The sequence below is a fragment of the Palaemon carinicauda genome, chromosome 1 (assembly GCF_036898095.1).
Source record: "Palaemon carinicauda isolate YSFRI2023 chromosome 1, ASM3689809v2, whole genome shotgun sequence".
NCBI lineage: Eukaryota > Metazoa > Arthropoda > Malacostraca > Decapoda > Palaemonidae > Palaemon > Palaemon carinicauda.
Genome location: NC_090725.1, coordinates 69,368,905 through 69,386,585, shown reverse-complemented (window position 1 = coordinate 69,386,585; position 17,681 = coordinate 69,368,905). Strand labels below are relative to the sequence as shown.

At 34.9% G+C, this 17,681-nt stretch overlaps 2 protein-coding genes across 5 annotated transcripts in view; one reads left to right on the top strand and one right to left on the bottom strand.

Moving 5' to 3' along the window:
• The window catches only part of LOC137648773 (uncharacterized), a 105,446-nt gene that overhangs the window by 44,726 nt on the left and 43,039 nt on the right, over window positions 1–17,681 (top strand). The window lies entirely within an intron of this gene.
• LOC137648761 (uncharacterized) overlaps window positions 1–17,681 on the bottom strand; it is a 105,439-nt gene that overhangs the window by 54,200 nt on the left and 33,558 nt on the right. Inside the window, exon 1 of one of the 3 annotated variants that reach the window (XM_068381869.1) lies at window positions 5,743–5,870. The exons of the other annotated variants lie outside the window; for them this stretch is intronic. The gene's annotated coding sequence lies outside the window, so the exon portion shown is untranslated. Of the gene's footprint in view, window positions 1–5,742; window positions 5,871–17,681 lie in introns of those variants that run through there. 3 annotated transcript variants of the gene reach the window in all.

Genomic DNA, 17,681 nt, shown 5'->3' with positions numbered 1-17,681 from the left:
TAGAATAGTATACCCGAGTGTACCCTCTAGCAGGAGAACTCTAACCCAAGACAGTGGAAAACCATGGTACGGAGGCTATGGCATTACCTAAAACTAGAGAACAATGGTTTTATTTTGGAGTGTCCTTCTCCTAGAAGAGCTGCTTACCATAGCTAAAGAGTCTTTTCTACCCTTACCAAGAGGAAAGTGGCCACTGCACAATTACAGTGCAGTAGTTAACCCCTTTGGTGAAGAAGAATCGTTTGGTAATATCATTGTTGTTAGGTGTATGAGGACAGAAGAGAATTTATAAGAATATGCTAGACTATTCGGTGTATATGTAGGCAAAGGGAAAAAGAACCGTAACCAGAGAGAACGATCCAATGTAGTACTGTCTGGCCAGTCAAAGGACGCCCATAACTCTCTAGCGGTAGTATCTCAACGGGTGGCTGGTGCCCTGGCCAACCTACTACTTATTATTTCATTGAGGAATGAATGAATGTCCGAAAATACAGGAAACACTGATAGGGAATCATCCTTTCAGACTTTGATTTCAGTATTTTATTTTTCGTTATCCTCCTCCTATTGGAGCTCATGCCCATGGAAATAAGGCTATTGTTTTACATAAGTCCATGCAAAATTCTGTTCTAAATTCTAATACAGGATTGCAATATGTGGCTATCAATGTAATTCTGGATATACCGTTGGTCATTGACTCCCTCTATTCTCCTCGAATGTGTGGTTTTAGCAAAAATGACATTCAGAATTTGATCAAATCAGCTTCCTACTCTGTTCCTACTACTCGGAGATTTCAAAGCTCATAATCCTCTATGGGGTGGCTATTTATTGCAATCAGAGTGTAATGTAGTAGAGGGATTATTAAGACTAATCCAGTTACTTTGTATAATGGTGGGTTGATATCCTTCCATAATACCTAAGGCAGTCAGTTGTCTACTTTGTATGGCCAGTAGATGGGTATGTGAAGATGCAAAATACACCTGAAGATGCACTAGCAACTCTGGTGGAAATACGAGGTGCCTTACTCTGAGGGACCTGGTGGAACCCAAACATAGAATAAGGCAATAATGAATAAGGCAATAAAGCTCTCTCTCTCTCTCTCTCTCTCTCTCTCTCTCTCTCTCTCTCTCTCTCTCTCTCTCTCTCTCTCTCTCTCTGTATAGTAGGTTGGCCAGGGTACCAGCCTCCTGTTGAAATACTACCGCTAGAGAGTTATGGGGTCCTTTGACTGGCCAGACAGTACTACCTTGGATCCTTCTCTCTGGTTACGTTCTTTCCCTTTGCCTACACAAACATCGAATAGTTTGGCCTATTCTTTCTGCACTTGTACACCTAACAACTCTGAGTTTACCAAACAATTTTTCTTCACCCAAGGGTTAACTACTGCAATGTAATTGTTCAGTGGCTACTTTCCTCTTGGTAAGTGTAGGAGAGACTCTTAAGCTATGGTAAGCAGCTCTTCTAGGAGAAGGACACTCCAAAATCAAACTATTGTTCTTTAGTCTTAGGTAGTGCCATAGCCTTTTGTACCATGGTGTTCCAGTCTTGGGTTAGAGTTCTCTTGCTTGAGGGTACACTTGGGCACACTGTTCTATCTAGTTTCTCTTCCTCTTGTTTTGTTAATGTTTTTATAGTTTATATAGGAAATATTTATTTTAATGTTGTTACTATTCTTAAAATATTGTATTTTTCCTTGTTTCCTTTCCTCACTAGGCTATTTTCCCTGTTGGGACCCCTGGGATTATAGCCTCCTGTTTTTCCAACTAGGGTTGTAGCTTAACATTTAATAATAATAATGATAATAATGATAATAATAATAATAATAATTATATGTATATATACATATGTATATATATATATATATATATATATATATATATATATATATATATATATGTATGTGTATATATTATCATTATTATTTTATTATCATTATTAGTAGTAGTATTATTATTCTTATTATTAAAAGCTAAGCTATAACCCTGGTTGGAAGAGCAAGATGCTATAAGCCCAAGGACACACACACACACACACACACACACACAAAAACCCAGTGAAGAAAGCAAACAAAGAAATAAATAAACTACAAGAAAATTAATAAACAATCAACATAAAATATTTTAAGAACAGTAACAACATTAAATTCGATCTTTCTCATTTAGATTATAAAAACTTAAAAAAAAAAAAACCAAGATTAAAGGAAAAAGGATAAAAGAGTGTACCCTCAAGTAAGAGATCTCTATTCCAAGACAGAGGAAGGTCATGGTACAGAGGATATGGCACTAACCAGGACTAGAGAACAATGGTTTGATTGTAAAGTGTCCTTGTCTTAGAAGAGCAGCTTACTATAGTTAAGGAGTCTCTTCTACCCTTACCAAGAGGAAAGTAGCCATCTTGCAGTAGTTAACCCCTTGAGCGAAGAAGAATTGATTGTCTGGTAATCTCAGTGCTGTTGGGTGTATGAGGAGAGAATGTTGAAAGAATAAGTCAGACTATTAGGTGTATGTGTAGGCAAAGGAAAAATGAGCCGTAAACCGAGAGAGGGATCCAGTCAAAGGATCCAAAGACACACTTGTGGAAGTATCTCAATGGGTGGCTGGTGCCTTGGACAGCCTACTAAATACTACCTATATATATATATATATATATATATATACATATGTATATATACACAGTATATATATACAGTATATATATATATATATATATATGCAGGGTGTCCCATAGTATTGTATACACTCTTTGGATTGTTACAACTTGTCCATTTTTTGTATATTAATGTGGAAAACAGATTCACAGGAGAGAAACAATGCGGAATGAAAAAGTCAGGATACGTGGGGCAATTTGAGAATGTTAAAAAAAAGAATCCGTTTTCCATGTTAATGTTAATAAATTGAACAAGTTGTAACAATTCCCAAGAGTGTATACATTATTTTGGGACACTGTATATTCCTGTCACGCTCAGGGGGAGAAAAATAGTCATACCCTAGTGAAAGGGGATACCCCGAGAAGTACACTCGGAAACCACTCTATCCCGCAAATTGCCGAACCAGTAGGTTGTAGTTAGGAAAGGGGGAGTAGGTGAGAAGGGTTAAATACGTGCATGCGTGTGTATGCATATCTATCTATCTAATGATCTAGCCGTCATTTTTTACTGGTCACGTACACTACTATGAGATTCAGGGCCTCTGTAACACGGTTTTTTCGCAATAACTTTTTTTCTATGAATTTCATAAATATAACGCTTATTCAGAATGCACATTATATCTACACATAAATTTTGACTATATTCTGCATTACGTAGGTTGAATAAATTTGGTACTTTATTAAGTAAAAGTGACGATTTTTGAAGACGGGCCAACTTACTCAGAGAAAAGGTTTCGAACGCACTCGTTACGTAACTTATGACGGCATTTCTTCTCTCTTTCTCGATTGATGATTGGTTATACGTAACGAAGGCTATACCTCTGCCAACAATAACACAAAAGTGTAAATAAAAGCAAAGCAGTACACCTTTATGAACTCTGAAACCTCTCCACAGAGAATTGTCATAATGAACAAACGAACAAAATATGTTAATAAATACAAAAACACTTCGATTATTAGTCTAACTCCCAGAATAAGTTTCCTAAGAAATTACAGTCTACTTTATAGGTCACAATCAGATTGACAAGGTGTATGGATTAGTTGGTAGTTTTCAAAAACGTAGTAGACCAGCTTGATTTGATAACTGCTATATCCAATGTCCAGTAATTGTTATTTATTGTCTAGCTACCTACGTATTTACTGTGAAAAAGAAAAAAAAAATAAATAAATAACTGGTACCAAATTTTGGCTTTAAACCTTCACCAGTAATTATCGTCAGAATGATGACTTCACGAGGCTCCACCCACTTTGGCCTCGTTGTAATTCAGGATAACACTGAAGGCTATCATGGGCATTGTTGGATCAGAAAATTTAAATTCTGGCTATAAAAACTAATTTTTCGAGTAGTTGTAAGAAGTGGTAAATGATTCTCAAGGATCCCAGCAGTTGGCCTAAACGTTTAATTCATGGATAGTACTGTTACAGCACTACTGCTACAGTACAGTAGTATTACTACGCTAGCACAAATACCCCACCCACATTTATGTATCGTTCCGCCATTCATAAAGTCTTTGTCATATTCTTTCACTGTGCAATAAGCCATGGCCTCCTCAGAAATTAAGTTTAACTTTAGATGATAGGTTATTTCATTAAGCTGACAAATTATGGCAACTGGGTATGTTATTGCCGATGTTGAAGCTAAAGATAAAGTATGGTATCATTCCTTCATTGCATTATCATCTTTACTACTATTTGTTTTGCTACATGTAGTAATTATTTTAAAGGATAAATGATTCATGTTCACTTCACTTCTATAAATTCCCATTAGATGTACAAATAAAACTCCTAAAACTATTCATGATTTATTTATAAAATGCAGTCATGCCCAAAACATAGCTAACACGGTTGGTCTGATGGAGATTTTAGCACAAAAATCTTATTTTAACAAAAATAGTTATATAAAGACTGTTTACATATAATCCCTCTCTTTCTCTCTATTTTGGTGGCATAGTGAATAGTTAATAGAAATGTTCAAAAGCCTGAATGACATTACAAGTATTATAATCCTGCTACGCTAAATACAAATCAGACTATAAACATTGGATTTAAACTAGAAACTGAATAATTACCTATTCAGGCTATAGTAAATATGGCCACGGGCTTTCTCTTGACTGTATAAAGTTGCAAGTCGTAAGACAAATGCAGTTTTGCAACCACGGGGGCAATTCCAAATCCTGTTAGCCATTCTTGACTGTTATGGGTTTCAGAGCCGATGGAAGAAGTTGAATGGGTGTCTGGTGGATGGGCGGGGCAAAATTTTGTCAAAAGGTGTTTACATTGCTTACGTAGTGAATGTTTTCGACTCTTGGCTCGTTATCACTGGCCATGGCGTCGGCTAGATCATTTTTACTCTATAAAAATTAAAACTATTGTGTTTAGGTTATTGATAATGCTGACAAAATTCGTGTGTGGTTGTAAAATATACATATGTCAACTTTCAGCTACATCCGATGCTTTGATAAGGAGCAAAGTCCAAAAAACCGTGTTACAGAGGCCCTGAATCTCATAGTAGTAAACAACAACGTATTTCAGGTATTTCACATCTGTTCAAGGTAAAATGCAGCACTTGTCAAGTGATGAAATCCCTTTACTAGTCGTTTCGTGTAATAGGTTATTAAATAAATTGCTTATAGTTAACACACACTTGATAAATGAAAGATAATAAAAAAGATATACCCTCACCTGTTCTTTATACATATGTTCTCGGGGAAAGAAAATAGGAAACATGACTCATAGCTCAAGTTGTTTGAAACGCTAGCGATGGATAATATTGTTTCAAATGGTTGCGTTCAAGAAAATACTTTGGAATATATTATTTTATTGTATTATCTAACTATCACAAAACTGATATAATAGAAACTTTAATAAAAATTTTCAAACATGCACTTGAATTATATGTTTTTCTTGATAGCTTTGTAGGTTAAACGCTAAGAATGAAGAAAGAAAACATTTTGGAAGAACTTGAACATATATTTGTGACGACCAGTACTTGAAACAATTCCAAATTAATAAAGAATTTTTTTTCTAAGTAGGTGTAAATAAGAACTGATTGAATCTGAGAATAAGTTCTATAGAAATTTAATTACGAGCCGAACTTACCAACGTATCAAATTACTGTTTACAACAACAGACCTCTGCTGACAAGTCTTCTCCCCGTGGGCCTCCGGCTTCACCTCACAGCGTTATAACTCTACGCTATTCTTTGGTTTGAGATAACCCTTATCTTAACAAATATCTTAAACTCGAGGGTGTCCTTACTGAAAGTTAAGATAAAGATCATTGTCTTAATTATATGAGCAGGTTGCCACAATGGCTTAAATTCTATCGTGGTTTAATAATTCAATTCTTCCTCCTTTTCCTCTTTCTAACCATAACCCGTTGGTTCGGCAATTTGTGGGAGGTATGGTTTTCGAGTGTACCCCACAGGTTATAACTACTTCCTCTCCTTTCTGAGGGTAACAGGAGATATATATATATATATATATATATATATATATATATATATATATATGTATATATGTATATATTTATATAATTATATGTATATATATTCATATATATATGTAATTTATATATATAATTAATATATATAATTTATATATATAATTCATATATATATAATTCATATATATATATATATATATATATATATATATGATATATATATATAATTCATATATATAATTTATATATATAATTCATATATATAATTTATATATATAATTCATATATATTTAATTTATATATACATTATTTATATGTATATAAATATTTATAGATAGATAGATAGATAGATAAAAAGATAGTTAAGTAAGACTCTTGAGAAAATAACAGTTCATCTGAAGACAAACTTAAAGAGATGGAATATATCCATTTGTCGTTGGTAATAAAGACGAAATATCTAAATGATTTTGTTGATTTATTATATCGCGAATGAATGTGAATGCTATTATGAATATACGAATCTGTGAATTTGTACTTTACATTTATACTCTACATTTTCAGCGATATTCTGTTATCTTTGCATATTTCTCTATTTCTCCTCTCAAATCTTTTTCGCCTGTTTCTTTTCCCTATTGATATCTTGTTGATCATCTTTAAAAAAAAAAAAAAAAAAAAAAAAAAAAAAAAAAAAAAAAACATGAAAACTGTCCCCATATATCATTATCTCCTCGTTCGCCTATTAACGCAAAGGGCCTCGGTTACATTTCGTCAGTTGCCTCTATCTTGAGCTTTTAAATCAATACTTCTCCGTTTATAATCTCCTACTTCACGCTTCATACTCCTCAGCCATGTAGTCCTGAGTCTTCCAACCCTTCTAGTGCCTTGTGGAGCCAGTTGAAAATTTGGTGAACTTATTTCTCTTAGGGAGTGCGAAGATCATGTCCAAATCATCTTCTATGCATACCTCTTAGATTTTTAAATCATGATTCTGTCTTATTTTTGTCTCCGATTTTTTTTTATAGTTTTTTAGTTAATATATATATATATATATATATATATATATATATATATATATATATATATGTATATATATATATATATATACTGTATATAAATATATATATACTGTATATATATACAAAAAGATCTAATTTGATGTTACTGTTCTTAGTACTTTTTATTTTGATTGTTTATTACTTCTCTTGTAGTTTTTTATTTCCTTGTTTCCTTTCCTCACTGGGCTATTTTTCCCTGTTCAAGCCCCTGGGTTTATTGCATCTTGTTTTTCTTACTAGGGTTGTAGCTTAGCTTGTAATGATAATAATAATAATAATAATAATAATAATAATAATAATAAAACTATTCTGTGCAAGCAGTCATCAGCTGTTATTGCCTGGCCCTCCCTAGTCCTAGCATGGGTGGAAAAGGGTCCTGGGTGCTGGTCATATTATATATATGCTCAGTCTCTAGGGCATTGTTCTGCTAGCTAGGATAAGCAATGTCACTGCCCTTTGCTTCTGCTATTCATGAGTGACCTTTGAACGGTCCTCTCTTATCAGCGGTGCAAGAACCAGCTATTTGTATACCACCATTTGGTGCCACAGTACGTCGAGATATTAGTAAGTTCGACTGGTGATTAAATTGATATCTAACTTATTCAGATACCGCCGTTGATGTTGCTGAATACAGAAAAATATCAAACAAGAGAGCACTCATTAAACTCTTTGCATTGATTACACTAGCCAACGTCCAAAATGTCTACTTGTTTTTTTTTTTTTTCGTATTCACGCTCATTGGCTCACGAATCCTTAAAGGTTTAAGGTTTAAAGGTCGCTCATGAATGTCACAGGAAAGGAACAGTGACAGCACCCTAGAGACTAACCATATAGCCTATACATATGTTCCATGGTCAAGCCCCCTCCACCCAACCTAGGAGGAGTAAGGGCCAGGCAATGGCTGCGGATGACTCGGCAGGTAGACCATAGGCTCTTCCACCATCCCTAGCTAACAAGGAGGGTGATGTTACAGGCACTACTAGAAACTATCAAACTTGAACGAGACTCGAACCCCAAGCCGGCAAATCACAAGGAAGAGACGTTACCAATAGTCTACCACAATCCGGAGGAGGTATATAATTTCTCGTGGGCAGTCTATATCAGGCTACAATTCTATTAACTGATTCATTATTATGGCTGCGTTTGTATGGCATGAATGAAATCTTTTTTGGCAATACGTGTAGAAGATTCTAAGCTACATGGAATATTATTTCCTGTCACTGTATATTTCCAGAGACAAATAGTTGGATTTAATATCCAATGATATGAAATATTTTCTGAAAGATTTATTAAGCTCGTTATGAATGAGTTTCATTACCTTCTCCGTCATACCATTCACGTGTTAAAACTGTTTCAAGAGAATCAATTTATTTCTGTCAGAATCCCAGTTTATTTCTGGTAGAATCTCTTTATTTGTATTACAATCTCAGTTTATTTCTGGTAAAATCTCAATTTATTTCTGTAAGAGCCTCAGTTCATTTCTGGTAGAAGCTCAGTTTATTTCTGGTCGAATCTCTGTTTATTTCTATTAGAATCTCATTTCATTTCTGGTAGAATCTCAGTTTATTTCTGTAAGAGCCTCAGTTTATTTCTGGTAGAAAATCAGTTTATTTCTTTAAGAGCCTCAGTTTATTTCTGGTCGAATCTCTGTTTATTTCTGTTAGAGCATCAGTTGATTTCTGTTAGAATCTCAGTTTATTTCTGTAAGAGCCTCAGTTTATTTCTGGTAGAAAATCAGTTTATTTCTTTAAGAGCCTCGGTTTATTTCTGGTCGAATCTCTGTTTATTTCTGTTAGAGCATCAGTTTATTTCTGTTAGAATCTCAGTTTATTTCTGTAAGAGCCTCAGTTTATTTCTGGTAGAATCTCATTTTATTTCTGTAAGAACCTGAGTTTATTTCTGGTAGAATCACAGTTTATTTTTGTTAGAATCTCTCTTTATTTCTGTTAGAGCCTCAGTTTATTTCTGTTAGAATCTCCGTCTATTTCTGGTAGAATCTATTTCTTTATGTTAAAGCCTCTGTTTATTTCTGGTAGAATCTCAGTTTATTTCTGTTAGAATCTCAGTTTATTTTTGGTAGAATCTCTGTTTATTTCAGGTAGTTTCTGATAGGATCTCTTTATTTCTGGTAGAGTATGGATGTTTAATTTCACTCTCCGGTTTACCATCGTTTTCAGGGCTATTCTTAATGTAGAGGCATACCAAACAGGACCTCAACGCTTTAACTGATCATAGTCATGCAGAAAAAAAAAAGAATTCAGAGAAAAAATAAGTGATGCCTATTATTGATTACTAGTGTACGCGACCCGTCAAAAATGATCGCTAAATATTTAGATATGCACGCACACAAACACACGCAGATTCAACCCTTTCCATTCCCTCCCCCTTTTCTAATTACAAGACGGCGGTTTTGGGTAATTTGTGGGAGATTGTGGATTCCTAGAGTACCTCTTGGCGTACCCCCCTCACCAGGGTATGACTCCTTCCTCTACCCCCTACCCAAGAGTCTGTGAGAGACATAGTAGTCATACGTTTGGCAATACCGCTCAGCGTGACATGAAATATATATACAGACACTTACTTCTTACATATGGAGGAGATTGTCAATCTTAGCTGGGGATCATTGGGAGCCTGCATTTAGGCAACTACAGTTAACTGATCACCTTCTGAGCACCTTCATTACTCGCGAAAACAAAGTAAATTTCTTAATGAAAAATCATAATTGAATGGCAAGGGGGGTCATGCATATTTGGAAATGTGGGTAAAAGTGCGGCTTATGACTAAAGAAAACATGCAAAGTTGAAGCATATACCGTACGAATAATTGGAGAAAGTAAGATTTGTGAAGTTTTGAATTATTGCCTGTAGTGGACTTGTTAAATTGACAGCAGATAAAACTGTCCTAAGCTATCGTGACGGCGCCGAGTAAGGGTGTGAGCTCAAAGGCAGTTTGGAAACGACTGAGTTATATTATTGTGGAACACTCTCCTTATATACAAAACCTCAAGGCAACAGGACATAACAAGTTCACAAGACAGACAATATCACAGAGGAAAAACCAGACATGAATTTTTATGTTCGTTTTAGTGCGAGGGAAGAGCGAAGATACAAGCGTAATATATACAAAAGGAATTATGTACAATTGTGTGAAACACGGTTGGTACACTATATATTGAACAATGCGAACACATGGTGTTGTCTTGGATGAGGTACAATGTTAAAATTTTGCTGTAAAAAACGGTAAAAATCCCTAGATAAATGTTGCCAGGCATTTACCATTCTAAAATCGGATATATTGACATTAAGGAGTGATATTACGGTCACCAACCCGTAAAATGCAATAACAGAGTAGGGTAAAAAATTACCTGTCGCCTGTATTCTACTGAAATATGGCTGAGAACGTATCTTTTCGCGGAGAATTTTCGATTAGAACTATGTTCTTTTTTTTTTTTTTTTTTTTTTTTTTTTTTTTTTTTTTTTTTTTTTTTAGCAATGTATATCGTTAAATTTTGTTGAACTGAAAAAGTGTTTATTTTGGGCATCGTTGTCAGATCACCGTTTTGGTAATCTGCCACAAATTATATCTTACAAGAAAACTTCCTTTGTGACCTTCAGTGTCAGATCCTTTGGAAAAATCATATACTACTTGTTTCATGTTGAAGTATACAATGTTACATTATTCTCTATTGGAGGGTTTTATTTACTTATCTATAAATATGTGAAATATTCGTCTTGAAAGTGATGTGGAATTGATGAAATGAAACTTAAACAGTGTTCTTATAAAATACTTTGCCACAACTAACAGGAAAGCTTAATTAACACGTTATTAGAGCTAAAAACAAATTAAATAAATTTCGCAAATAATAGAAAATTAATTCATGCTAAAAGTAAGTCTCCATCCTTGTTTATACCAAGATCCATTGGATTTGATCCAACCAAGGATACAACCTATAACAGAGAAAAATCATTCATAAAAAGATTACAATGATCTAGTCTAGCAGCGACTTACAAAAACATTGTATTCCTATTATTTGGTATGTCATTTTTGTTCCAAGGTGAGAAAACAGTGAAAATCGGAGATATTAGATCTGACAAAATGGATAGCAGTAGGGTTCTATGTTACTGTTTAACTGACAGTAACTATTCATATACTATCAATGCATAAAAGACTAAAACCTGCCCAATTACTTAGTATAAAACCTGTCACGTTTAACCGTTTTACCCCCAGGTTATTTGGAACTTTCCAACCCTTAACCCCAAGAGTTTTTTTTTCGAGCACATTTTGCAATATATATTTTTCAAATTGCTCTAACAACTTCAATTTTCGTCATAAAGAGGTCAGGTTGGTCTCATTCTTTTGGAAAATGCCTGAAGTTTCTCAAAAAGTTATAAAAAATATGGAAAAGTGTAAGTAACAGTTTTTTGCAAGGACGTACCAGTACGTCCATGGGGGTAAAGGGATGAGTTTTTTGTAACGTACCAGTACGTCCATTGGGGGTAAAAGGGTTAATGTTTATTACATATAAATAAACCACTGTATCACTTCAATAAACATTCCGAATGTGCCCTTTGTGAAAAATGTACAGAATTTACCCAGTGTAAAAATGATATATACACCCAACTTATCCATATAGATTGTCATATGAAAATAATGGTGAAGGGGCCTTATGGGCTAGTTGAATCCCATGGGCTATATGAACTCCCGTGGACCATCTACCCCTGATGATCGTATTGAATCTCGAGGATCATAGAGATGAAGTATACCAAATGTACTGAGTGCAATATGTAACTAGGTGACAATGTGTACATTTATAAATGGATTAAAGTATCTAGTGTCAGACATATGACAAGACGTTCAGTACAGTATGAATGTATTTTATGTGTTTAATAAGATATAATAGATTGTCATTGAAGATATTTTTTGACGAAACGAATAAATTTTTAAGAAATTATTTTTTTCAAGGAAGATTTATAATCATTTAAGGTTCATTCTAACATTGTATCTATGGCTAGGTCAAGCCATATTTCTATTGCTTACATTCCCGATGTTAACTTGTAATTCGGTACTCAGCAATAGGCGGTTTCCTCTTCCAATTTATAATCGTTCTCCTCCCTCTTTTGCGTTTCTGAAGTTTTATCTCAAAAAGTTAAAGTGACATACTGAAATTTGAATTTTCAGAAAATTCAAGAGACACACTCAGATTTGAATTTGGTTTTGGATGTAGCCACACATTACTGTCAAGCTTACCACTGATGATTCATTCCTGGTAACTATATCTTTCTAGAGCAGTTTCAGTGAGACAACCAAGTCACATTGATCTAAGCTCGAGTGGCTCATAAAAAGAGTTTGTTCTTAGATGAGAGTGGAATGAGGAAAATATAAAGAAGGTAGACTGTAAAGTGAGAACATACCAAGTGGAAAGAATGAAAATAAAAGACATAACGTAGTTTTTGTATCCTCTACAGTACAGTACGTCATATATAGCGCACTGTAATTAGTATCCCATATGGTGTCTTCACCATCTAGTTGAGTTTTTGTTTCTTCTTCATTCAGAGAACCACTGTACGAACCGCCCCCATCCATTCTATAGAAATTATACTGTAAGCATTTACCAGAATATATCAATCGACTAGAGTGCATTTTTGAGGGGTGATGTAGGCACAGCGGGATAGATTGAAAAATACACAATATAATTCAATAGTAAATTATATTCACTACCTATGATTCAAGTATTATTTTGCTTGTACGTATACGTGGGGTTTAAGAAATAAGATCCTCATAATCTTGTATATACTCCACTTTGATAATTTGTCTATAGAAACACGTGAGTAATATAAAAAGCTGACTATTTTCTTATTGATTTGGATTGTGATTTTAGAAATTGTATGGAACATTGTCTTCCGTATCACACAATCATCTCCTCCTACTCCTATTGACGCAAAGGGCCTCGGTTAGATTTCGCCAGTCGTCTGTAACCTGAGCTTTTAATTCAATACTTCTCCATTCATCATCTCCTACTTCACGCTTCCTAGTACACACCCATGTAGGCCTGGGTCTTCCAACTCTTCCAGTCCCTTGTGGAGCCCAGCTGAACGTTTGGTGAACTAATCTCTCTTGAGGAGTGCGAAGAGCATGCCCAAACCATCTCCATCTACTCCTCATCATGATCTCATCCACATATGGCACTCGAGTAATCTCTCTTATAGTTTCACTTCTAATCATATCCTGCCATTTAATCCCCAATATCCTTCTGAGGGCTTTGTTCTCAAATGTACTAAATCTAGTGGAGATTGTTTCACAATAAATAAGTTAATTTCAGTAGGCATAACACATAAAATGAATTCTTGTAAATATTATAGCTTTATCGAGGATCATGATGAATTTTTTTAATACCTTACAGAAATTTAGGTTATCATAATTTCTTAAAGCTGTCTTTGCTTGTTTAAGAAGGAGACGGTTACGGCGGAGAAAATAATTAACGGATACAACATGTGTTGTGGTTAACAGATCTTCTTCTGCTATCTAGAACAGGTGTGTCATACAAGTGTTTGGTAAATCCTTTGACATTGGGCCACATCGCTATCCTGAGAGCATAAATTCCCTTAGTTATGACGTCGTATGACTTATAATAACTCATTCATCCTCTAGACATATCTGGAGTTTTCGACCATGCTAGCGAGGATTCTTAAAGGCTTTGTTCAGTCCGTTCACTGGAGAACTCTCTCTCTCTCTCTCTCTCTCTCTCTCTCTCTCTCTCTCTCTCTCTCTCTCTCTCTCTCTCTCTCTCTCATCCAAATGATTTTTCTTATTAGTAATTAATTTACAACACTATTCTTATCAATACATCAGGTGTTTTCAGAAAATCAATCACTGACTCCTTCTTTGGTTTCCCGAAGGTGAGGTTCGACATGTGTGTGTGTGTGTGTTTTTCTTTTTTTTTTTTTTTTTTTTTTTTTTTTTTTTTGACCCTTATAAAGCTCGACATGTGTTTTTTTTTTTTTTTTTTTTTTTAGACCCTTATAAAAGGTTCTTATAAGACATGGGACGTAGATAGCAAGATTAGAAATGTTTGTGCCTAACAGATTTGGAATATAGAAATGTGTTTACCATGAAACAGATGGTGGCACTATACAAGGCTACCTGTAAATATCCCCAGTCAGTTATTGCAGCAAATTGCTATTAGAGGCTTTAAAGGCCGCTCATGAATGGCAGAGCCATGGGCAGTGACAATTCCCTAGCAAGCATGACAATGCCCTAGAGACTGACAGTATATTATTATTATTATTATTATTATTATTATTATTATTATTATTATTATTATTACTTGCTAAGCTACAACCTTAGTTGGAAAGGCAGGATGCTATAAGCCTAGGGGCTCCAACAGGGAAATTATCCCAGTGAGGAAAGGATAAAAGGAAAATAAAATATTTTTAGAAGAGTAATATGAATATTTCCTATATAAACTATAAAAAACTTTAACAAAACAAGACGATGAGAAAAAAGACAGAAGAGTATGCTCGAGTGTACCCTCAAGCAAGGGAACTCTGATCCAAGACAGTGGAAGACCATGGTACAGAGGTTATGGCACTGCCCAAGACTAGAAAACAATGGTTTAATTTTGGAGTGTACCCCTAAAAGAGCTGTTTACCATTGCTACAGAGTCTCCTCTACCCTTACCAAGAGGAAAGTAGCCATTGAACATTTACAGTGCAGTAGTTAACGCATTGAGTGAAGAAGAATTGGGTAGTAATCTGTGTTGTTAGGTGTTATGAGAACAGAGCAGAATATGTAAAGAATATGCTAGACTATTCGGTGTATATGTAGGCGAAAGGGAAAAAGAACCGTAACCAGAGAGAAGGATCCAATGTAGTACTGTCTGGCCTGTCAGATGACGCCATAACACTCTAGCGGTAATATCTCAACGGGTGGCTGGTGCCATGGCCAACCTACTACCTGGTACTACACATGATCAGCGCCCAGGCACCTTTTCCACCCAAACTAGGACCAGGAAGGGCCATGGAACGGCTGCTGATGACTCAGCAGATAGACATATAGACTCTCCCATAGAAGACAAGGATGGTGAGGTTACAGGCACTACCAGAAACTATCGAGCTCGAGAGGGACTCGAGTGATAGTTGGCTAGGACACCCGCCACCCTTGAGATACTACCGCTAGAGAATTATTGGGTCCTTTGACTGGCCAGTCAGTACTACATTGGATCCTACTCTCTGGTTACGGCTCATTTTTTCTTTTGCCTACACATACATCGAATAGTCTGGGCTATTCTTTCCACATTCTCCTCTGTACTTGTACACCTGACAACATTGAGATTACTAAACAATACTTCTTTGCTGAAAGGGTTAACTGCTGCACTGTAAATGTTCAGGGTTACTTTCCCCTTGGTAAGGGTAGAAGAGACTCTCTAGCCATGGTAAATAGCTCTTCTAGGAGAAGGACACTCCAAAATCAAACAATGTTCTCTAGTTTTGGGTAGTGCCCTAGCCCCTGTACCATAGGCTTCCACGTCTTGAGTTAGAATTCTCTTGCTTGAGGATACACTTGGGCACATTATTCTATCTTATTTCACTTCCTATACTTTTTTAAAGTTTTTATAGTTTATCTATGGAAGATTTGTTTAATGTTGCTGAAATATTTCTCTTTAATTGTTCATTACTTCTCCTGTGGTTTGTTTGTTTACTTGTTTCTTATCTCACTAGGCTAATATCCCTGTTGGAGCCCTTGAGTTTATAGCATTCTGCTTTACCAACTAGGGTTGTAGCCTAGCCAGTAATAGTAATAATAATAATAATAATAATAATAATAATAATAATAACGCCACTCCGGTAGATCGGTAGGCAGGGACGTTTCCGATAGGCCATGGTGCAATTATACACCACCTATTATTTAAGAGTTTAATTTCAGGCATCATCCGTAGTAACCTCCATTCCTTATTAACGTGTTGGGTTTAGGATTCATAATGACCATTGCAGCTTGTAACAAATTGTAAAGGATTGTTTCCAGTTTCAGCGGCGCATTGTGTTTTACAAAAAAAAAAAAAAAAAAAAAAAAAAAAAAAAAAAAAAAAAAAAAAAAAACACATATGCCCCTTCGACTTTTGTTCCTGCTGCTTTTTAATAACATAATTTACAAGCTCTTTGAAATGCTTACTTACTACATTTATTTTTTCTGAATTTATAAGCACATATAGGACTGAATCTGTCTTAAGACCTAGACTTTAACTTTCCTTCTCGATTAACTTTCATTATGTTTTTAATGTTTTTAAATCATAAATTTTGAATAAACCTAGCTATTTTCAAAATATATACCTCATGTATTTTTGCTTAACACTCACCATTTATGCAAGGCCTCTCTCTCTCTCTCTCTCTCTCTCTCTCTCTCTCTCTCTCTCTCTCTCTCTCTCTCTCTCTCTCTCTCTCTCTATCTTTTGTTATTTTTAAATTGAGCTTTAGCAGCAGATGATCTTGCCTCCGCTAATCTACCAGGTTTATCAATGCAGCTAAGGCGTTGATTAAAGTGCGGATCTCCTCACTAATAAATGTCTTTATATTCCATCATATCTCAAATATCATGTAAAACTAACCCTTTTACCCCCAAAGGACGTACTGGTACGTTTCACAAAAGCCATCCCTTTACCCCCATGGACGTACCGGTACGTCCTTGCAAAAAAAATACTATAAAAATTATTTTTTTTTCATATTTTTGATAAATTTTTGAAAACATTCAGGCATTTTCCAAGAGAATGAGACCAACCTGACCTCTCTATGACAAAAATTAAGGCTGTTAGAGCAATTTAAAAAAAATATATATTGCAAAATGTGCTGGGAAAAAATAACCTCCTGGGGGTTAAGGGTTGGAAATTTCCAAATAGCCTGGGGGCTAATATCATACAGCACCCTCTGTTTAGGATCACAATTCTGCATAATATACATACGCATAATTAGATTGATGAAAAGTCCATTAACTTGTTAATACATAAACATGACCATATAAAACTTTAATCTTATATTCCAAACGAGAAATCACTTATTTGTACTAGAAAGGCCAAAAGCTTCTAACATAACCAGCTCAGATTAGGAACAGATTAGGAGTTGTGCTAGAGGCAATTAACAGATTCCTGAAGATTTTTTAATTTTTTTATTTTGAGGTTGTATGTATTTAGAGTTCTATCAGGTAAGGCTTTCGAATAATGTCACTTTGTTTCGCAATACCCAAATATGTATTTACTCAAGAACTCTGCCCAAAATAGACAGCAAATACCAAATAAGATTTTTTATTAATTAATGAATTTCATGTAATACCTTATAACTCAACCATAAGGGACTACAGTCGCATTGGTAGCTTTTTTTCATTCACAAACTAAAAATGGCACCTATCATTTCATGGTGTTTTTTTTTTCTTTTATATTTCATTGAAAATCTAAACAGAATACCTAGTTTTACACTTTGGAGCTGCCTCTGAGAGGTCTTAGAAATATTACGTTGTTCTAATTGAAATTATATATATATATATATATATATA